Below are 24,383 nucleotides of genomic sequence, written 5' to 3'. Positions count from 1 at the left end.
GATAGTATGATGAACTGCTAACGATCTCCGAGTCGGTGGCCAAAATCAACAATCTATAAAATAGAGAAATAAGAAACAGAGTAAGCTTTCGAGGCTTAGTAAGTTTTAAGCATTTCATACAATTAAAGCTTGTCATTTAAATCGAACATTGAGTATCACAAAACTCGTATTCTAATTGTAATTCACTTGGCCGAATATACACAAGTACATTAATTATATAGCCTATTAGCCGAATATATATATATGAATACACAAGAAATTTCCAACACATATTTCACTATACTATATGGCTCATACAAATACTATAAGTCACATACTTTCATATAATGACATATATTGACCGAATAGGTCATTCTCTTATTCCTAAATACTGTATTCATTCACACACATATATATATCGCTCTTTGATACTAATAATTCACTTTGAAATCATTTCACATGCGAGTACATAATACGTACCTTAACATGTAAAATATATATAGTAATTACTCGACGATGGTTACCACGGATATTCAATGTCGTAATCTTACTTAACTTACTGGCATCAGTCCTGTCAAGTCTTAGAACTCGAAACACATTTCTAGCGCAAGCCTACGGGTCTTTAACCCGGATACCATTCCAGCACGAAGCCTGCGGGTCTTTATGCCCGGATACAATTCCAGCATATAGCCTGCGGGTCTTTAAGGCCGGATACACTTCCAGCATATAGCCTACGCTGCGGGTCTTTAAGCCTGGATACACTTCCAGCATATGGCCTGCGGGTCTTTATACCCGGATACCACATCAAATATCATACCTCTTTAATCATATACTAACACATATTATGGAACATTTCACATTAGTAGCCATTTGTTACATTCGGACATAAGCTTCATATGACCACCATCATTTTCATTTCGGCTTAACAATCATACATAAATATCATATATACCTTTCATCAATCAAGCTTAACTCGAATTGATCATTCAACTATAGGTCATATACTTAGATTATTTACCACACAACTAAATTCAACTAGAACCAAAAGAGATCAAAATTCATCTAGTATATATATATCAAGGCATCATCAATTTCATACTATAGACAATTACTCAAAACTTACCTCGGATGTTTTGAACAGTTGCAGATAGGCTACTCGATTGCTTTCTCCTTTCCCCTATTTTATTTAGTTCCTCTTTGCTCTTGAGCTTTAAATATAAACAAATGAATTTGTTTAATTACTTACTCAACTTTGATTATTTAATAGTCACATTTGGCAAACATATAACTTCAATGCATATTATGTTTTATAAAATGTGCCATGACTCGATTTCATGCTTATTATATCAATATCTAATTCGCATACACAAACAAAGATTCACATAACTTACCATGCTTTCCTATACACGAATTTAACTATATAATATATATATATATATATATATATATATGTATATCCGAATGTCTCTATGTCACAAGGTACATACATAAGGTATATATATATTTATACCTATGCGTGATTATCACAATTTAATCGATTACTCGATCATGCACAACCACGTATACACCTATATATAATTACAGCATGCCTTAATATCTTATATACCCCATTCGGCCCTAACCACTCAAACTTAGCTTCCATATACAATTTCCATTTCATGATCAAATGTAGCAAATTGCACATAGGTTTCATTCTTGCCAAACAATGACCGAATATGCATATCAAATAAATAGCTTACTTAACACATAACTCACATAGCCAAAGTACATATAACCCTAATGTCCAAATATGTATATCACCCAAAATTCTTATGACTTAACCTTTAACCCCCTTTTTTTTTGTCGAATATCCATTAAATATCTAGTTCACATACACAAACACAAACACTATAATTTTTTTCTTTAACTAAACATATATTCGGCAATGACCACAACAATTTAACAAATCTTAGAAACAATCTTTAACATTTTAAATTCATCTTATCCCCCTCATGACCGAATGTGCATATATATATATATATAAAAAAACTCAATTAACAACAAAATTTTCTTTCCAAAATGCATATACATACATACGACAATTTCAATTCATACCTTTCAACCATGAATTCAACTTATACAACCATCATTTAAGCTACTTAACATATAACTAGCATCTTCCCAAAAACTTATCAAAATAACACAAATTTAGCACTTGCCGAATGGATACTTGTTCATTGATTCATGAATTTAAACCATGGGTTAACTATGCTATGTATTTATCAATTTAATTTCATAATCAATTACAAAAAAAAAATTTACATTACATACCTTTAAATGGAGATAGCCATGGCCGAATGTCTTGGCTTCTTTTTCAATATTTTTCTTTCTCAAATTCGGCAATGAAGAAAGAAAGATGAACATCCATTATTTTATCATCTTTTCTTATTTTACTAATTATTATTATTTCAAAAATAAAGCCATTACTAATTATAATACTTAAATAAAACATATATTATCCATCAACCATCATTATGGCCGGCCACTAAACTAAAATTGGTACGTTTGACATGCAAGTCCCCCATGTCAATAATTCATGCATTATTTGGCACTTTAAAATTTACCTATCACATTTTCAAGTCTTATCACATGAGTCCTATCTTATAAATTTTACATACAAATGACAAAATCAAAGCATGAAACTTTTACACATGCATTTACACATATAATAAACGTAGAATATAACAGTCAATTATTTTTATGACTCAGTTCTGTAGTCCCGAAACCACTTTCCGACTAGGGTCAAATTAGGGTTGTCACAACTCTCCCCCACATAAGGAATTTTCATCCCCGAAAATCTTACCAGTGAATAAGTTAGGATATTGATCTTTCATAGAGTCTTCAGGTTCCCATGTAGCTTTTTCAACCTCATGCTTAAGCCACAGTACCTTCACCAATGAAATTTTCTTATTTCGTAGTTCTTTTACTTCACGAGCCAAAATACGAACTGATTCTTCTTTATAACTCAAATCAGATTAAATCTCAACCTCAGATGGATTAATTATGTGCGATGGATCGGATCTATAACGTCGAAGCATCGAAACATGAAAAACGTTGTGAATCTTTTCGAGCTCAGGGGGTAAAAGCAATCTGTCTGCGACTGGCCCAACTCGTTCGGATATTTCATACAGCCCGATGAACCTCGAACTCAATTTGCCCTTACGGCCAAATCTGAGCACCTTTTTCCAAGGTGAAACTTTAAGAAACACTTTGTCTCCAACCTGATATTCATTGTCTTTTCATTTTAAATCCGCATACGACTTCTGACAATCTGAAGCTACTCTCAGACTTTCACGAATCACTTTTACTTTCTGCTCAGCATTTTTAATCAAATCAACCTCGAAGATTTTACTTTCACTAAGCTCAGTCTAAAACAACAGTGTACGACATGCAAATATCGTTCCCATGAACCCCTAAACTCAAGGATGCAACATCTCAACATATCCTCGAGTATCTGAATTATCCGCTCGGATTGACCATCAGTTTGGGGATGAAAAGCGGTGCTAAAATGCAATTTGGTACCCAATGCTTCTTGCAATTTCTTCCAAAATCGAGTTATGAATCTCAGATCTCTATCTGACACAATAGAAATAGGTACCCCGTGCAACTTTACAATCTGAGAAACATACAATTCAGCTAGCTTGTCAAGTGAATAATCTGCACGTACGGGAATAAAATGAGCTGACTTTGTCAGTCTATCAATAACAACCCAGATCGCATCTTTCTTGCTTGACGACAATGGCAACCTAGATACAAAATCCATCGTGACTCGATCCCATTTCCATTCGGGTATCATGATCGACTGAAGTAATCCCGAAGGCACTTGATGTTTCGCTTTCACTTGTTGACATATCAAACACTTCGAAACAAAGTCAGAAATGTCTCGTTTCATACCAGGCCACCAAAACTGACGTTTCAGATCTTTGTACATTTTCGTACTACCCGGGTGGACTGACATTCGACTACTATGAGCCTCGCTCAAAATCATCGAAATAAGTTCAGAATTTCTTGGAACACACAATCGACTTCTGAACTTCAAACAATTGTTGTCGTCAATTTGAAACTCTGATTCCACATTTGAAACACATTTAGCTCGTTTAGCAACCAATTCATCGTGGACTTTCTAGGATTCACGTATTTGATGAATCAATAATGGTTTGGCCTTTAATTCTGCTACTAACACATTATCGGATGAAACAGACAGGTGTACATTCATCGCTAGCAAAGTAAACAGTGATTTACGAGTTAAAGCATCGGCAACCACGTTAGCCTTTCTAGGGTGATAGTCAATGACGAGCTCATAATCTTTCAACAACTCAAGCCAACGTCTTTGTCGCAGATTCAAATCTCTTTGAGTCATCAAATATTTGAGGATTTTTTGATCCGAATATACATGACACCTCTCTCCAAACAAGTAGTGTCGCCATATTTTCAAAGCGAATACGATAGTAGCTAATCTGAGATAATGGGTCAGATAGTTTTTCTCATGCGGCTTCAATTGCCTCGACGCATAAGCTACAACTCGACCTTCTTGCATGAACACACAACCCAACCCAAATAAGGATGCATCACTGTAAATGAAAAACTCTTTACCGGATTCGGGCTGCACTAGCACTGGAGCTTTAGTCAAATAAGTTTTTAATTGATCGAAACTTTTTTGACATTTTTCAGACCATTCAAACTTAACATCTTTCTGAAGTAGTTTCGTCATTGGTGTGGCTATCATTGAGAAACCCTTTACAAACCATCTGTAGTAATCGGCAAGTCCCAAAAAGCTCCAAACTTTAGTAACATTTCTCGGAGGTTTCCAATCGAGTATGGCCGAAATTTTGCTCGGATCAACACGAATACCCGATGCGGATACCACATGTCCCAAAAAGCTAACTTCTCTCAACCAGAACTCACATTTACTGAATTTCATGTATAACTGCTTGTCTCGTAAAATCTGTAATACCAATTTCAGGTGCTCGGCATGTTTAGATTCATCGCGCGAATAAATCAAGATGTCATCTATAAACACCACTACAAACCGGTCCAAATACTGTCTAAAGATTCGATTTATCAAGTCCATAAATACTGCAGGGGCATTAGTGAGCCCAAACGGCATCACTAAGAACTCGTAGTGACCGTATCTCGTTCTGAAAGCAGTTTTAGGTATATCTGAGTCTCGAACTCGCAACTGATAATAACCTGATCTCAAATCTATCTTTGAAAACATTGAGGCTCCCTTCAGGTGATCAAACAAATCATCAATACGTGGTAACGGATATTTATTCTTTATTGTCACTTTATTTAATTGACGATAGTCGATGCACATCCTCATGGTTCCGTCTTTCTTTTTCACGAATAATACTGGTGCACCCAAGGTGAGAAACTCGGTTGAGCAAAACCTCTATCCGTGAACTCTTGCAACTGAGTTTTCAATTCCTTCAATTCTGTTGGTGCCATACGATACGGAGCTATTGAAATTGGTGTGGTACCAGGTACAAGTTCGATGCCGAATTCTACCTTTCGAACGGGTGGTAATCTCGGTAACTCCTCAGGAAAAACATTTGAATACTCACAAACCATTGGCACTGATTCAAGTTTCTTTTCTGACTCTTTGCTATCAAGTACGTACGCAAGATATGCTTCACACCCCTTTCTTACATATTTCTGAGCAAACATCGAGGATATTATTGCTGGCAATCCGTTCAAGTCAGTAGACTCAACTTGGACTATCTCATTATTTGCACACCTCAAATCAATGGTCTTTCTTTTGCAATTCACAACTGCATCATGTACGGTCAACCAATCCATACCGAGAATAACATCAAATTCATCAAACGATAAAAGCATCAAATCGGCCGGAAAACAGAAACCTCAGATTATTAGGGGGCATTTCTTACACACTTTATCGACAAGTACATATCGGCCCAATGGATTTGACACTCGAATTACGAACTCGTAGACTCAACAGGTAGAGTCTTATTGGATGCTAAAGTCTCACATACATATGAATGAGTAGAACCAGAGTCAATCAATGCAATCACATTAGTATCAAAGAGAGTGAAAGTACCAGTAATAACATCTGACGAAGAAGCATCCTCGCGTGCGCGTATAGCATAAGCTCTAGTAGGAGCACGAGCTTCAGATCTAGTCGTAGCATCTCTAGACCCTCTCTGACCGCCACTAGCATTTCCCGTATTTCTAGAGGGTCTACCTCGAGTTGTAGTAGTACCCGGTTTTCCATTCTGATTCACATTCTGTTCAGATAGTCTCGGGCAATCCTTGATAAAGTGGTCAGCTGATCCACACTTATAACAGGAGCGGTCATGAAATCTACAACTTCCTGAATGCCATTTCCTACAATACTTGCACTCGGTCCTATCCCGATGATCGTTTCCAACACTGGTAACTGAAGTGACTCGCGTACTCACAGGGGGTTGATCATGGTCTCGTCTAGAAAAGCCCGAAGTGTCTTTAGATCAGCCTGAATCATCTCGAAATTTCTTCGGTGACTGCTGAAAGGGCTTCCCCGAAGATCTCTTACGGAACTTTCTTGCTCCCACTTCAGCTTTTCTTTTCTCTTTACTGAGTTCTTCGGCTTTGCAAGCTTGCTCGACAAGTATTACAAATTCTCTGATTTCAAGAATGCCAACATACAGTTTTATATCTTCATTCAATCCATCTTCGAAACGTTTACACATTATAGCTTCTGAAGAAACACATTCTCGGGCATACCGGCTAAGTCTCACAAATTTTTGTTCATAATCAGTAACCGACATGGAACCTTGTTTAAGTTCAAGGAATTCTTTCCGTTTCTGATCAATGAATATCTGGCTGATATACTTTTTCTGAAACTCGGTTTGGAAGAACTCCCAAGTCACTCTCTCTGGGCACAACAGAAATCAACGTATTCCACCAATAGTAGGCAGAATCATGTAGCAAAGATATAGCACATTTTAAGCATTCATCGGGTGTGCAGGATAGTTCATCAAACACTCGGATAGTGTTGTCCAACCAAAATTCAGCTTGTTCAGCATCATCGCTATCTGTAGCCTTAAATTTAGTAGCCCCGTGCTTTCTGATTCTGTCAATCAGGGGTTTATTTAACCTCGTCTGATCAATTACCGGAGGTATTGTAGGTGCAGGGGGCGTATTATTCGGGAGTGGGGGTTGTGGAACAGCCGTATTAGTTCGAATGTATTGGTTGAACCAATCATTCATCACACTATAAAAAGCCTATCTAGCCTCATCGTTCTGATTGCTTGCAATAGGTTGAGAGTCCATCGGCGCTGTCCCATGCGCGGGAACAGGCGCTACACTCTCAACATCATCAGCTATCGCTCGATTGGGATCGGGATCCATTACTATACAAAAACACATTTTTAACTGTCAGAATTCATCATACTATCGTATTAATACTATATGGCATGTATAGCTAGACTCAAACACTCTACGTTGTCCTAGAATCGACTAAACCGTAGCTCTGATACCAATAAAATGTAACACCCCTAGCCCGAGTCTGATCGCCAGTTTAGGCTATGAGGTATTACCGAGCTAAACATTTAATTTTTCATTTACATAATCGATCAACAAAAGCAGAAATCGAGCTGAATACATACTGATCTTTGAGTTATAAATGCCATTTTCATATGGCCAAAATATTTACAATTACAAAACATATTTTGTCAACAGCCTAACCTATACATGCCATATCGAGACCAAAATATAACTGTACCAGCAAGATCGATAGTATGATGAACTGCTGACGATCCCTAAGTCGGTGGCCAAAATCAACAATCTATAAAATAGAGAAATAAGAAACAGAGTAAGCTTTGAGGCTTAGTAAGTTTTAAGCATTTCATACAATTAAAGCTTGTCATTTAAATCGAACATTGAGTATCACAAAACTCGTATTCTAATTGTAATTCACTTGGCCGAATATACACAAGTACATTAGTTATATAGCCTATTAGCCGAATATATATATATGAATACACAAGAAATTTCCAACACATATTTTACTATACTATATGGCTCATACAATTACTATAACTCACATACTTTCATATAATGACATATATTGACCGAATAGGTCATTCTCTTATTCTTAAATACTGTATTCATTCACACACATATATATATCGCTCTTTGATACTAATAATTCACTTTGAAATCATTTCACATGCGAGTACATAATACGTACCTTAACATGTAAAATATATATAGTAATTACTCGACGATGGTTACCACGGATATTCAATGTCGTAATCTTACTTAACTTACTGGCATCAGTCCTGTCAAGTCTTAGAACTCGAAACACATTTCTAGCGCAAGCCTACGGGTCTTTAACTCGGATACCATTCCAGCACGAAGCCTGCGGGTCTTTATGCTCGGATACAATTCCAGCATATAGCCTGCGGGTCTTTAAGCCCAGATACACTTCCAGCATATAGCATACGCTGTGGTCTTTAAGCCCGGATACACTTCCATCATATAGGCTGCGGGTCTTTATACCCGGATACCACATCAAATATCATACCTCTTTAATCATATACTAACACATATTATGGAACATTTCACATTAGTAGCCATTTGCTACATTCGGGCATAAGCTTCATATGAACACCATCATTTTCATTTCAGCTTAACAATCATACATAAATATCACATATACCTTTCATCAATCAAGCTTAACCCGAATTGATCATTCAACTATAGGTCATATACTTAGATTATTTACCACACAACTAAATTCAACTAGAACCAAAAGAGATCAAAATTCATCTAGTATATATATATCAAGGCATCATCAATTTCATACTATAGACGATTACTCAAAACTTACCTCGAATGTTTTGAACAGTTGCGGATAGGCTACTCGATTGCTTTCTCCTTTCCCCTATCTGATTTAGTTCCTCTTTGCTTTTGAACTTTAAATTTAAGCAAATGAATTTGTTTAATTACTTACTCAACTTTGATTATTTAATAGTCACATTTGGCAAACATATAACTTCAATGCATATTATGTTTTATAAAATGTGCCATGACTCGATTTCATGCTTATTATATCAATATCTAATTCACATACACAAACAAAGATTCACATAACTTACCATGCTTTCCTATACACGAATTTAACTATATATATATATATGTATATCCGAATGTCTCTGTGTCACAAGGTACATACATAAGGTATATATATTATACCTATGTGTGACTATCACAATTTAATCGATTACTCGATCATGCACAACCACGTATACACCTATATATAATTATAGCATGCCTTAATATCTTATATACCCCATTCGGCCCTAACCACTCAAACTTAGCTTTCATATACAATTTCCATTTCATGATCAAATGTAGCAATTGCACATAGGTTTCATTCTTGCCAAACAATGACCGAATATGCATATCAAATAAATAGCTTACTTAACACATAACTCACATAGCCAAAGTACATATAGCCCTAATGTCCAAATATGTATATCACCCAAAATTCTTATGACTTAACCTTTAACCCCCCTTTTTTTTTTTGCCGAATATCCATTAAATATCTAGTTCACATACACAAACACAAACACTATAAAATTTTTCTTTAACTAAACATATATTCAGCAATGACCACAACAATTTAACAAATTTTAGAAACAATCTTTAACATTTTAAATTCATCTTATCCCCCCCATGACCGAATGTGCATATATATATATATATAAAAACTCAATTAACAACAAAATTTTCTTTCCAAAATGCATATACATACATACGGCAATTTCAATTCATACCTTTCAACCATGAATTCAACTTATACAACTATCATTTAAGCTACTTAACATATAACTAACATCTTCCCAAAAACTTATCAAAATAACACAAATTTAGCACTTGCCGAATGGATACTTTTTCATTGATTCATGAATTTAAACCATGGGTTAACTATGCTTTGTATTTATCAATTTAATTTCATAATCAATTACAAAAAAAAAAAATTTACATTACATACCTTTAAATGGAGATAACCATGGCTGAATGCCTTGGCTTCTTCTTCAATATTTTTCTTTCTCAAATTCGGCAATGAAGAAAGAAAGATGAACATCCATTATTTTATCATCTTTTCTTATTTTACTAATTATTATTATTTCAAAAATAAAGCCATTACTAATTATAATACTTAAATAAAACATATATTATCCATCAACCATCATTATGGCCGGCCACTAAACTAAAATTGGTCCGTTTGACATGCAAGTCCCCCATGTCAATAATTCATGCATTATTTGGCACTTTAAAATTTACCTATCACATTTTCCAGTCTTATCACATGAGTCCTATCTTATAAATTTCACATACAAATGACAAAATCAAAGCATGAAGCTTTTACACATGCATTTACACATATAATAAACGTAGAATATAACGGTTAATTATTTTTATGACTCGGTTCTGTGGTCCCGAAACCACTTTCCGACTAGGGTCAAATTAGGGCTGTCACAATGGGTGTAATAAAATATTTTTAAGTTAGGGGTATTTTGGTAAACTAATAATTAAAAGAATTAAAAAGGAAAATAAGCCAAATTAGCTATCATCTTCTTTATTCAACCGTTTCTACCAGCTGCAGCCATGGTTAAGGTTTATTCAAACTCCCAAGCTATATTGTAAGTGCTCCTTAGCCCCGTTTTTAAAGTTCTTTACATTTTTGAAATCCCGGTAACTTGGTTAAGCTTATTCTAGCAATAATTTAACCTAGGGTTTATATTTGGAAAAATACCCACAGGTGAAAGTGTTTATTTTAATGTTTTATGGTAGAATATGAAGCTTGAAATTGTGTTGAACAACTTTTACTAAGCGATTTTTCGTGAAAACAAGTAAAACGACATAATCGGTAAAAATACCTAATGTTCATAAGTATATGTTAGATTGTGAATTTGATGTTGCTATAGAAGGGAAAAATGATCAGCATGTCATAAAACATAAGAAAATAGAATGAAGTTTAATTTACGAGCCTAAGGGCAAAAATGTAATTTTGACAAACTTTAGGGGCAAAATTGTAATTTTCAAAAATATGATTTTGGGTCAATTTGAATAATGTGAGTCCTAATTAGGCTATATTTGTAATGATAGAGCAAGGAAAATTAAAATTCGGGCTAAAATCAACAAAATACCAAGTTATGGACAAAATGATAAAAATGGCCATTTTTATATACGAGGTAAGTTCGTGTGTTAATAATAATGTAATACCATACTTGAATTGTAATTTTATATTGTTATGGAATAAGTTGTATGATTTAATATGTTTAGGAGAAGTTGTGGATGGTGTATATGATATGGAAAATGTGATGCTTGTTGTGTCATGTGAAATTGAATGGCAAATTATTGTTACATGAATTGAATGTTAAATTACTATTACATGGGTTGTTTGAATTGCTACACGGTTGTACCTGATAAGATTTCGACAAGTTTGTACGTAAATAATTTATCGATTCTTTTTATTTTATTATATTTTGTTATCATATGAAATGTGGCTGCCTATAGAATGATTATTTGTTGTAAATTACAAATTGAAAAAGGACTATGAATAAATTTGTAACATGTTGGAAAGTGAGGAATTTCCCGGTTGAGCCTTCGGAATAGAAACGATACGAATGATCTATTGTGAGGTCACGTGTGTTGTACTAAGTGCATGCTACTACGTGTACCGGATAATTGGTCGCATGTGTAGTACTAAGTGCAAGCTACTATGTGTACCCGATAACTTCGATCACGTGTGTAGTACTAAGTGCAGGCTACTACGTGTACCGGATAATTGGTCGCATGTGTAGTACTAAGTGCAAGATACTATGCATACTAGATAACCTTGTCTACAAGTGTGAAAATATGTGCAAGCAACTGAATATTAGTTATTATTCCGAAGAGTTCAACGGGAAAATCGATTAAGTAAAAATACATGTGAACATGATTATATGATGAATAAGTGCAGGTATATGTTTATGAAATTTATGAGCAATGTGCTCGATATTTGAGTGAATTTCAATAAGAAATGGATTAAGTGAAATTATGTAAGAGTGAATTTTAGTAGTAAAACAGTATTGGACAATAGCAGTTACGTGACTTTGAAAATTCACCAAAAATTGTGTAAGTTGAACTAAATTTAAAAAAAATATGGAATTAAGTATTAATGAGTCTATTTTCATATAAAAGAAACAAGGGGAGCAAAAGAGTTCTATATTATGTGATATTCTAATTTTTGTGAGACAGTGTCAGAATGAATTTGAGATCCCCTATTCTGACTTGGAAAAATAAATAAAAATTGAAAAAAATATTATGAGTTATAATTTATATGAATATAATCCTCAATGAGTCTAATTTCATGAGGAATGGATGAGAACATCATCTGAGTCCCAAAATATGAGATAAATAATTTTTAGTGAAGAGAGGTTAGAACTGTTGGACAGCGAAACAGGGGAAACTTTAATGAATAAACTGTACTAATTTGTTAAACCAAAAATTCTGGAAATTTTATGGGAGAAAGGTATATGGGTCTAGTTTAAATGAAAATTAACTAAACTAAATTTGGAGTTTTTTAGCTCCAGATATGAATGATTTAGTAACTGTAACTCGATAAAACAGCTTAACCTGAACATGTGTAATTGTACAATTATAGTGTTTTATCTTGAAAAGTATGTTAGTAATTGCTTATTAATTTCATATGGACTTACTAAGCGTAATCCTCTCCATTCCTTTAGTATTGGTAGGTCAGCTCGGGGTTGGAGATCGTCGGAGGCAAAATCACACTATCAAACTATCATTTTTGGGAGAATTAATTCAAATATTAGAAATATCAAGTGAGTGGCATGTATAGGAAGTTGGTTTGTGATATGTATTATTATTATGACTTTAACCATACGTATTAGTCTGTATTGAGTTATCGTATATGATCATGAGATGTGGTCCTTATCCATTATGGTTTATAAGTTTAATTAATCATGACATGTCCTATGTTTTGATGTGATGATATAGTTAACTTTGTTTGTTATGCATGATTGGTAATACATCAGGTAAGTTAAATGCAGGTTAGTGGATTATGAATTAAATGGAAATGAGTAATGTTGCCTTGAATATGGATGTTTAATGGACAAATTGGTAACTACATTATGATGGTATAAAATGAGAATAAGATTTAGCATTTCTAGTTCTAGTTAATGTAAGAATGTATATTATATGCAGGATGGTAAGCAAATATGTTTAAATTGAATGACATGTTATTGCATGATTATGGATGTGTAAGTGCTCATTTATGCCACGTTATATGTCTTTAAATATGAGTCTATGCATGTGTTCGAAAAGTTTTGAATTAAATGAAATTTTATAGCCCGGTTTTCGTCTATGTGTATAGTTAAGTCTAGTAATGCCTCGTACCTTGTTCCGGCCTTGGATACGGGTAAGGGGTGTTACAAGACCCTGTCTAAGAGTACATTTTTCATAATTAAGCGGAGTTGATTACGCGCCTAGAGATAGGGTGACAAGATTTTTTCGAATTAGGGTGAAACTTAATAATGGGATCCATAGATCGAGTTAATGCAACCCTAGGGTGTTAATTAGAGAAAAGTCTCAATTATTCAATCTAGGGATTAGACGTTATTAGTCTTGAATAGGGATAATAACATAACTTAGGGATCTCTACAGAACAAGTTAAATGAATAAATCGTCCGATTCGGAGCCAGAATAACAAGTAAAGTCTAGGTGGATTTTTCTTTAGGTATTGTCTTAATTCAATCGTTTTCCAAAAGTAATCCCCCAATTCTGCTTTCTGTGAGTTCTTAGTTTAGATAATTAGTTAGTTAAACAAAATCCCCTTTTATTCTTAGACCAGATAATAAAAAAGACAGTTATTACTAGTACTTTTAGTTCCTTTGGGTTCGACAATCCAGTCTTGCTAAAGCTATACTACTGTTCGATAGGTACACTTGCCTACATCGCGATAATAGTTAGTTTTAAGAACGATTAATTATAAATATTTAAAACCTATCATGAAACCACGCGATCAAGTTTTTGGCGCCGTTGCCGGGGAGCTAAGATATTAAGAGCGCTCAATTTTTATTACTTTAGCCATTTATTTTTCTTGCAATTTAATTTAATCTTATTTTTTTATATTATTTATTAATTTACTTTTTCTTTCTGTTGGCAGGTTTTTATAGTTTATGACTAGAAGAAACCCGCCAGGACCACTACTTTTTGACGAAGAAACCGATCGCACAGTTCGCAGAAACCAAAAAGAAGTAAGGCGGAGCTTAAGATACACAGAGAACGAGTAAAAGGACGATACACAAACCCCAACCGAAGAGATGGCTGAAAACCAAAGCAATCAGCTACCTCCTACAATTGCGGCTAATCAAAATCCTGCTCCACGCACTATGTCTGATTATGCTAAACCTTCTTTAACAGGAACTAAATCAAGCATAGTTGACCTGCTGTAGCTGCAAATACTTTTGAACTGAAACCTAACACAATTCAAATGATACAACCGTTTGTTCAGTTTGATGGTTTGCAGGATGAAGATCCCAATGCTCACTTAGCAAACTTCCTGGAATTCTGCCATACATTTAAAATCAATGGCGTTTCTGATGATGCCATGTGTCTTCGGTTGTTTCCCTTTTCATTGAGGAACAAAGCACAGTGGTTGAATTCGTTACCATGAGGGTCAATCACTACTTGGGAAAAAATAACTGAAAAATTTCTATTAAAATATTTTTCGTTTGCTAAAACGGCTAAATTACGTAATGATATCTCTTCTTTTGTACAGATGGATTGAGAAACACTCTACGATGCATGTGAGAGATACAATGACCTTTTGAGAAGATGCCCTCACCATGGGTTATCGCTTTGGCTTCAGGTTCAAACATTCTATAATTGCCTGAATCCTTCGACTCGGCAAATGGTTGTCGCAGCTGTTGGCGAAACCATCAATAATAAAACACCTAAAGATGCTTATGAGTTTATAGAGGAGATGTCACTGAATAACTATCAGTGGCAAGTCATGAGGACAAAGCCAATGAAAAAAACCGGTGTTTATAATGTCGATTCGATCACCATCCTCTCTAATCAGGTAGAACTCTTGAATAAGGAAATTGATGGTTTTCTTAGTTCTTCACAGCTTCACCTAGTAATGCAGTGCGAAGCAAGTGGTTGTGAAACAAGCCATTCAAAATACCAACCTTATGGCCACAACATGGATAACGAGCAGTTAAACTACATGGGTAATAGTCCTCGATCTCGAAACAATCCATATAGTAACACTTACAATGCAGGTTGGAGGAACAACCCAAATTTCTCGTGGGGCGGTCAAGGGAATCAAAGGCCACATAATCCTCTGGGTTTTCAACAACCACCCTATCAATAGGAAAAGAAACTGAGCCTTGAAGAGATGCCCACAAAGTTTATCTCGGTGTCAGAAACCCATTTTCAGAACATCGAAACAACACTTAAAAATCAACAAGCGTCAATCCAAGGGCTCGAAACTCAGATAGGCAAGCTTTCTAAACTAATCTCCGAACGACCACCAGGTAGCTAGTCAAGTAATATTGAACCTAACCCAAGGGAACAGCTCAATGTGATTAATGTTCAAGATGAAGAAGGATTTGTTGAGCCTGAGCCAAAATCGAGGCAATAAACTGTGTAAGCAGAGATCAAGGTGAGATAGGTCATAATAAAAACAAATCAGTGAATGTCGAGTATAAACCCCGTGTGCCATACCCCAACGCGACAAGGAAAGACCGCTCAGATGAACAATTTGGTAAATTCCTTAAACTCTTAAAAAAATTACATATTAACTTACCGTTTATTGAAGCTCTATCGCAGATGCCAAACGCAATGAAATTTTTAAAGGAGCATTAAGCAAATAAGCGGAAGTTGGACGAGGAGTCGTATGTGGAGCTAAACACAGTTTGCTCAACTATTTTATAGAATAAGCTACCCACAAATGAAAAGATCCAGGGAGTTTTACAATTCCTTGCTTAATTGGTAGTTTAGATGTTAATAATGCATTAGCTAATTTAGGGGCTAGTATTAACGTCATGCCATACAAAATGTTCAAACAATTAGGTCTCAGGAAACCTAAACAGACTAGGATGAGCATTCAATTAGCAGACAAGACTATAAGATTTCCTAGGGGTATCATTGAAGATGTGCTAGTAAAAATCAATAAATTTATAGTTCCCGTTGACTTCATTGTTCTAGACATAGAGGAGGATAGCAACACTCTTTTAATTCTAGGAAGGCCCTTTTTAGCAACTGCTAAAACAATTATTAATGTTGGCACAGGTGAACTCACACCTCGTGTGGGAGACGAAACAATCACCTTTCAAGCTCGCAGCTCTGGCAACACATCGAAAATTGAATGTGGTCGTTTAACCCATTCTACTAAAATTGACAATATGGTACAACCTATTTTGCAGGAAATGAGTCTGAAGGAAGCACATGAGTCATTCTCAAGTAGTAGTAGAGGACCTATTCATGAAGAACGAAGGCTACAAATCGAGGAGCTAGATGAATGGCGGACGCATAAACCGAGAACATTTGATAAATCAAAACTATGACAGAACGAGCTCAATACCTTTCCAAATAAACTTAAGGTTGGAGATAAAGTTGTATTAGATGCCGCAGATCCTCACATTGTCACTACCAAGCCGAATGAAGAAATCCCTCTTACGGTACTTAGTATTTTTCCATTCGGTACAGTTGAGGTAAGTCATCCCAAGTTCGGCACTTTTAAGGTAAACAACACCCGTTTAAAACCTTATTTTGATAAAGTTGATAGCAGGAATGAGGAGTATAAACTCCTCGAACCACCATGACCATTCAACGGAGAGGTAAGTCGAGCTTAGACTATAAATAAGCGTTTCTCGGGAGGCAACCCGAGTACTAATGGTTGTAAGTTATTTAAATTTTAATTTTCAAACATCTAAGGCACTAACAGAGCCTTTGAGCATAGGTTCTCAACTCCACACGGCCGATCACACGGTCGTGCTTCAGGCCGTGTGACAACCACGGATGGAAACACAGCCATGCGATACGGCTGTGCGAAAATAGGGTAAAAGTTATCTTTCCCAACACGGGATGCGATAAGTGGCCACGGCCGTGCGACATGGCCGTGGGCAAATCTGCCAAATGAACACGGGCGTGCGACACGCCCGTGTCTAACACTCGTGGATGACACGATCAAAATAACGCAAGCGTGCGCAGAGGTACATGACCGTGGGAGAAGTGAAGCACATCACACACGATCGTGTGGCACGATCATGTAGCCACACGGCCTAGACACATGGTCGTGCCAGAAGGCCGTGTGACGACATCTCAATTCGCGACGAACACGGACGGGACACAAGCCACACGGGCGTGTGCACCGGCCGTGCCACTTGAAAAATTAGATTATTTCTCTTATTTTATTTTTCTTTTATTAAGTTTTAAAGATTCATTTGTTTTTTTAAACACGGTTTATCTTTATGACTACTATCAGATTATTTCCTCAATTCTCCTTTTATTATTCAGAATCATGCTTGCCTTCCAGCTTTATTTCCAATACTCGATCTCGCCAATCCAGGAATTCATCATACAGGAAGTTTCACTTCTCTCCCTATCTTATTTTTATATTCTTATATCTATCTTTGTACATTGAGGACAATGTACATCTTAAGTGTGGAGGGGTATACATTTCATTATAAAAAAATCCCTGAATGACTGCCTTGTTCTCTTGAAAAACTCTCATATCATATTTAGGATAAATTTTGATAGATTTATGATTTTGATTGATATATCTTGAATTAAAACATAGGCATTTATGCATTGATTGTTTAAACCTTAAGACATTAGAGGATCAAACATGATAAGTTGATTTTTAAGAATTTAAAATTCTAGGTTGTTTCCCCAAGTCTAGGGATTATCTTGAATTGAAATTCACGAGTTTAAACATCACAAAGCCATAATTTTTGTGAGATTTTTTAGCCTTTTGAACATCTCTTACTTCTTTCATGCTCACTTTTATTATTGTTTTGAGTGCATCAGTATTGAACTGTTATTCTAGAACTTGCCTGATTATGCATGTCAAGACCACACTATTTGATTTGTTATGTCAAGATGATAGAGGCACTAGGATTAACCCACTCATGCCATGAAAAGCCTACCCGTACGTTTAACCCTTAGTGAACCCCATTGAGCCAACAAATCATTTCTTGTATTACCCTTAATATTAACCTTTAACCCATTATTGTTGAAATCCCCTAAATTAATTTAATCCCTATTTTTTTGTCGAGATTCGAGTTGAATAAATTGCTTAGCTATGTCTTGCTTGTAATAGTTAGTCTATGTTATATAACTTTTCTTAAAAAAAAAAACTATGTATACACATTAGTAATTTCATATTCTGAGAAGAAGCTCTGTTGTACGCAAGTGATGATTAACTCTTTTTCTAGTTAGGCAAATTTTCAATTTGATCTCGATTCTAACCATTTCTTTCAGCTTGTGACCACACCCCCTAACAAAGCCTCGTTACAACCTTCTAAAGACCTTTTGATTGATGTTTCATCTCAATTTATAGTGGTGGAGATTTGATTTTTATGCAAGCCTATGGTAATGACTTTTCATTATTGACTATTGAGTGCTTCATTTATTGTTCTTAAACACTTCGAATGATTTGAGTGAATCTTTAGTAAGGATTTGAAACTCTGTGATATTTTGAATCAAAGGTAATTACTTAGATGATAGGAGACACATATGTTTTCAAGATAAAACGCTCAACTTAGAATGTTTGAAACTTTGATATTCTTTTAGTTGGATTCTCAATGTATGATTACCTGTGGATTATTTTGAGACATTTTCAAAAAGAATTATAAGTTGAGAAGAATTTATTTTGATTATGAGTTGAGGACTTTGCTTGAGGACAAGCAAATGCTTAAGTATGGGGGTATTTGATAAACCGTAAATTATACATATTTTTACCCCATGCTTAACGTATTTTATGGATGATTTTTCCTTAGAATTGGTGAATTCGATGCTCCTAATGCCTTGATTTCATGATTTATACTTAGGTGAGCATAGGAGAGCGAAAGGAATGAGAAACGGGCTAAAAAGGAGAAAATAGGTCAAAGTACGAAATCAACACGGCCTGGACTTCCCTACACGGGCAGCCCACATGGTCGTATCAATTTGGCAGAATCGAAGCATGACTCACACGGGTAGAACACACCCCCGGTGCCATTCTGACAGGCTCGAACACGGCCTAAAGTAATCGTACACGGGCGTGTCCCTGTTGAGCCCATGTTGAGTCCAATTTGGAAAAGGCCAATTTTGAGGGCTTCTTAGGCATTCCAAAGCCTATAAATACACCCTAGAGGAGGAAGAAAAGAACACGGAGGGGGGAAGGAAGAAATTACTCGAAGGAAGCCAATCAATCCATCTCAGAAGCCAGATTCATCATCAAGACTGAAATCTCCCCTCAATTTCCCTTCAGGAGTTTTGGGTTTTCTTTATGTTTTGTATTCTTTATTATTCTGAGATATTTTCTTATTTAGTTATGAACTAAATCCCTTAAATACCTAAGGAGAATGAAACCTAAGACGAATCTTGTTATTATTTTTTGAATTGTATGATAAATATTTAACTTATTCTTAATTATGTGTTCTTAATTCTTGTTTTGATATCCCAGGATACTGATTCAAGATAAGCTCTTATTCAGAGGAGCAAAAATCCCTGTCTAAGAGTACATTTGTCATACTTAAGCAGAGTTGATGGCGCGCCTAGAGATAGGGTGACAAGATTTTGCCGGATTAGAGTGAAACCTAATAAGGGAATCTATAGATCGAGTTAATACAACCCTAAGGTGTTAACTAGAGAAAAGTCTCAATTATTTAATCTAGGGATTAGACGTTATTAGTCTTGAATAGGGATAATAACATAACTTATGGATCTTTACGGAACAAGTTAAATGAATAAATCGTCCGAGTCGGAGCCAGAATAACAAGTAAAGTCTAGGTGGATTTTTCTTTAGGTGTTGTCTTAATTTAATCGTTTTCCAAAAGTAATCCCCCAATTCTGCTTTCTGTGAGTTCTTAGTTTAGATAATTAGTTAGTTAAACAAAACCCCCTTTTATTCTTAGGCTAGATAATAAAAAGACAGTCATTACTAGTTCTTTTAGTTCCTTTGGGTTCGACAATCTGGTCATGCTAAAGCTATACTACTGTTCGATAGGTACACTTGCCTACATCGTGATAATAGTTAGTTTCAATAATGATTAATTATAAATATTTAATAGCTATCACGAAATCACGCGATCAATGAGATGTGGAAGTGCTGGCAAATCTGATTTAGAGTCGCATCAATGTGATCAAAGTGCTGAAAACATTGCTGCTCAAATCGTGTAAGACGTTCAGAGATGTCAAAATATGAAGTCGCTGCATGATCTGGATTATGGATGAGTGGTGGCTGAGACGGTGGGTCTTCATGACGTGGAGGGACATCATCAGTAATGTCCTCTGGGTCCTCCTCCTCGGTGGACTGGACAAGGCGGTACTGAAGAGGGTAGGTGCCACGTCGTTTCTCAATCATCCTCATACTTAGCATGCTCAAGAAGCCCTGTGGGGACATCTGGCCGATGAGAGTGAGGGAGGATGATTGTGATGCTGTGTTGAGAAGCCCAAAGTGCCGAGCCAGTCAAGTCACATAGGGCTCGATAGAGATAACCCCTCTCATATGTCACTCTGTCTGATGGCAGATGGCGGATGCCGGATGCCGGATGGCAAGGGCAATGAAGTAAGCAAGGTCGAGGACGTGCCCATTCGCCATGCTCCATAAGAAATATGCATCGTGGGTGGTGATGATGCCAGTGCTCTCTCATCTCCCTATCAGAGTGTGAGCCAAAATGGCATGTAGATACCTCAAGGATAGAGGGAGAGCCGATGCCTTGGAGCGGCTAGGAACGTAGGTGGCCGAGGCAGGGATGAGGTCCCTCTAGCATTTTGAGGGGGAGTAGTGGATGTGGCGGTGGAGGGTGTTGAGTTCATTATCATCCATAAACTCCTCCGTGTATAGCCCTAGTGCAATCCTGAACTTGGGTACGCTCAACTGGCATACTAAACCACCAAGGCGGAACTAGACCATTCTAGGATCGTCGATGTTTGTCAGGACAGTCTGAAGATGGAACGTCGAGCAGAGCTCCAATGTGAACTCGAGATCCATCAGCTCTACGATCTCAAAGAAGAGCCCTCACAGGTCAGTTGTTAGGAGGGCTCGGACCGCGTCAGGCAAATGAATCTGTTCTAGTGTGGCTCAGATAATGCAGGGACCCACACCTAGGGGTCGGGCCCATAATACTGATATAATTCCTCTTGGGGTCCCAAAGGAACCTGGAGGAACGGGTGCCTAATCTCCGTGGTAGGACCCGAGGATGACGTTGCTCATTTTCTCTTCTTCGAAGCGGGGACAGCGATTTGTTTTCCTCATGAGGATGACATAGTATATCTGTAGTGAACAAAAATCAAAGTTTAACCAATATGCCCCAAGAATAGTATGGAAAATCAAGACTAAATATGAATATTTCATGAGATTTTCGTATTAGATGATACAAACTAAAATAACTAAATATATCAAGTTATAGGATTATGGGAATAATGCAACAGGAATATGAATGAATGCATGTGGGTACGCATGAATTTCATGGAAACAAGGAAAAATAAAAGAGTATAGCATAATGTAATAACTAAAGTGACAAAATTTTTATAAAATAAGCAAGAGTATTTTAATATTCTAACTATGAATATTCATTCAAAATAGTTCAATAGAGCAGAGAAATCATGAAATAAGCAACATGTTTAAAGACAAAATAGAGAGAAAAGAGTAAACAAAAGCAAACGGAAAGAGCTTGGGGTGTTAGAATCGGTGTTGTAAGCGGCGCACGGGCGTAGGGGGTAAGGCGTGTGAAGTTACAGCGGTTAGGGTTAGGGATTTTTGGGGAGGAAGATGATGAATAATGAGGGGTTTGTATAGATTTTGCGGCACACGACCGTGGGACACGCCCATGTGGCCTAACTTTTGCCCGTGTGTTTCGCGAATTTTGAATTTGGGCGCGTCTGACATTCGGCCCACTCCAGTGTTCTTTGGGCGTGTGAGTGCACACGACCGTGTTGCCTGGCCGTGTCTTGCATCGTTTGCTCCTCCCACGCCTCTGTACATAGGTCCACCCCCAAATTAATTTGACAGGTTCGCCCACGGGCATGTCGCACGCCTATGCTAATTTGACAGGTTCACCCACGGTTTCAAGGCACGGGTGTGTCTCACTCTTGTGTTGTTTTGGCAGGTTCACCCACGGCCATGTCGCATGGTTGTGGCGACTTATCATTTCCTGTGTTGGGGAAATTTTTTTTCCCTATTTTCACACGGCCTAATGCACGCCTGTGTGGTCTTTAGAAAGCCTACGTTCCATGATTCGGTTAGTATGTTAGATGTTAAAAGCTAAAACTTAAATAAATCATTACTATTAGTGCTCAGGTTGCCTCCCGAGAAGCACTTATTTATAGTCTTAAGCTGGACTTACCTCTCTTCTGCATGGTCAAGGTGGTGCGAGGAGTTTACACTCCTCATCCCTACTATCAACTTTATCAACATAAGGTTTAAGACGGGTATTGTTACCTTAAATGTGCTGAATTTGGGATGAATTACCTCAACTGTACCATAGGGGAAAATACTGAGTACCGTAAGAAGAATTTCTTCATTAGCTTCAGGAGTGGCAATGCGAGGATCTGCTGCATCTAGTAATACTTTGTCTCCAAGCTTAAGTTGATTTGGTGAGGTATTGAGCTTGTCCTGGCTCAGTTTCGGTTTATCGGGTGTTCTCAATTTTTGTGTCCGTCATTCATCTAGCTTCTCGATTTGTAGCCTTCGTTCTTCATAGATAGGTCCTTTGTTGTTGTTTGAACATGGCTCATATGCGTTCTTCGAAACTGTTTCCTACATAGAGGGTTTCACCACATGATTAATACTAGTAGAATGATTTATACAACCACCTTCAATCTTTAATGTGTTACTCGAATTACGAGCTTGAAGGGTGATTGTTTCGTCTCCCTCACAAAGTGTGAGTTCACCTGTACCAACATCAATAATGGTTTTAGTAGACACTAAAAAGGGTCGTCCTAAAATCAAAGGTGCGTTACTATCCTTTTCCATGTCTAGAACAGCAAAGTCTAGTGGGTATATAGATTTATCGATCTTAACAAGAACATCTTCAATGATACCCCTACGAAATCTAATGGTTTTATCAGCCAATTGAATGCTCATCCTAGTTTGTTTGGGTTTCCCAAGACCTAGCTATTTAAACATTTTATAAGGCATAACATTAATGCTTGCCCTGAAGTCAGCCAATGCATTATGAACATCTAAACTACCAATTAAATAAGGAATCGTAAAACTTCCTGGATCTTTCGATTTTTTGGGTAGCTTATTCTGTAATATGGCTGAGCAAACTGCATTCAACTCCACATGCGACGCCTCATCCAACTTTTGTTTGTTTGTTAGAAGCTCCCTTAAAAATTTGACTGCATTTGGCATCTGCGAGAGAGCTTCGATAAACGGTAAGTTAATATGTAATTTCTTTAATAATTTAAGGAATTTACCAAATTGCTCATCTGTATAGTCTTTCCTTGTCGCATTAGGGTATGGCACCTGAGGTTTGTACTCTTTACTTACCGTTTTCTGGTCATTGTGGTCCACCTCACCCTTACCTTTACTTACCACAGGTTTTTGCCTCTGTTTTGGTTCAGGTGAAACTAACCCTTCCTTATCTTGAATGGTAATTGCATTAAATTGCTCCCTTGGGTTAGATTCAGTGTCACTCGGTAGGCTACCTTGTGGTCGTTTGGATATCAATTTAGTGAGCTGACCTATCTGAGTTTCGAGCCCTTGGATCGACGCTTGTTGAATTTTAAGCGCTGTCTCAGTGTTCTGAAAACGAGTTTCTGACACTGAGATGAATTTTTTTAGCATCTTCTCAAGGTTTGGCTTTTTCTCTTGTTGGTAGGGTGGTTGTTGGAAGCCTGAAGGTGGTGGTCTCTAATTCCCTTGGCCTCCCCATGAGAAATTTGGGTGGTTCCTCCAACCTGCATTGTAAGTATTACTATAAGGATTATTTTGAGATTGAGGATTATTACCCATGTAATTTAACTGCTCGTTCTTCATGTTGTGGCCATATGGTGGGTATTCTGAATTGCTTGATCTACCTCCACTTGCTTCGCACTACATTACTAGGTGAACCTGTGAAGAACTAAGAAAACCATCAATTTTCTTATTCAAGAGTTCTACCTGATTAGAGAGCATGGTGACTGAATCG

The 24,383-nt window shown here is 36.7% G+C and overlaps 1 non-coding gene across 1 annotated transcript; it reads right to left on the bottom strand.

Annotated features, from left to right (window-relative positions):
- Positions 1–14,782: 14,782 nt before the first annotated feature.
- Positions 14,783–14,889, bottom strand: LOC128295955 (small nucleolar RNA R71). Its single transcript, XR_008286503.1, has one exon. It is a non-coding gene; the product is annotated as a small nucleolar RNA R71 (small nucleolar RNA).
- Positions 14,890–24,383: the final 9,494 nt, after the last annotated feature.

This window comes from Gossypium arboreum, chromosome 7, assembly GCF_025698485.1.
Source record: "Gossypium arboreum isolate Shixiya-1 chromosome 7, ASM2569848v2, whole genome shotgun sequence".
Taxonomy (NCBI): Eukaryota; Viridiplantae; Streptophyta; class Magnoliopsida; order Malvales; family Malvaceae; genus Gossypium; species Gossypium arboreum.
Note: the sequence above shows the minus strand (reverse complement) of the source record. Positions and strands in the feature narration are given on the sequence as shown.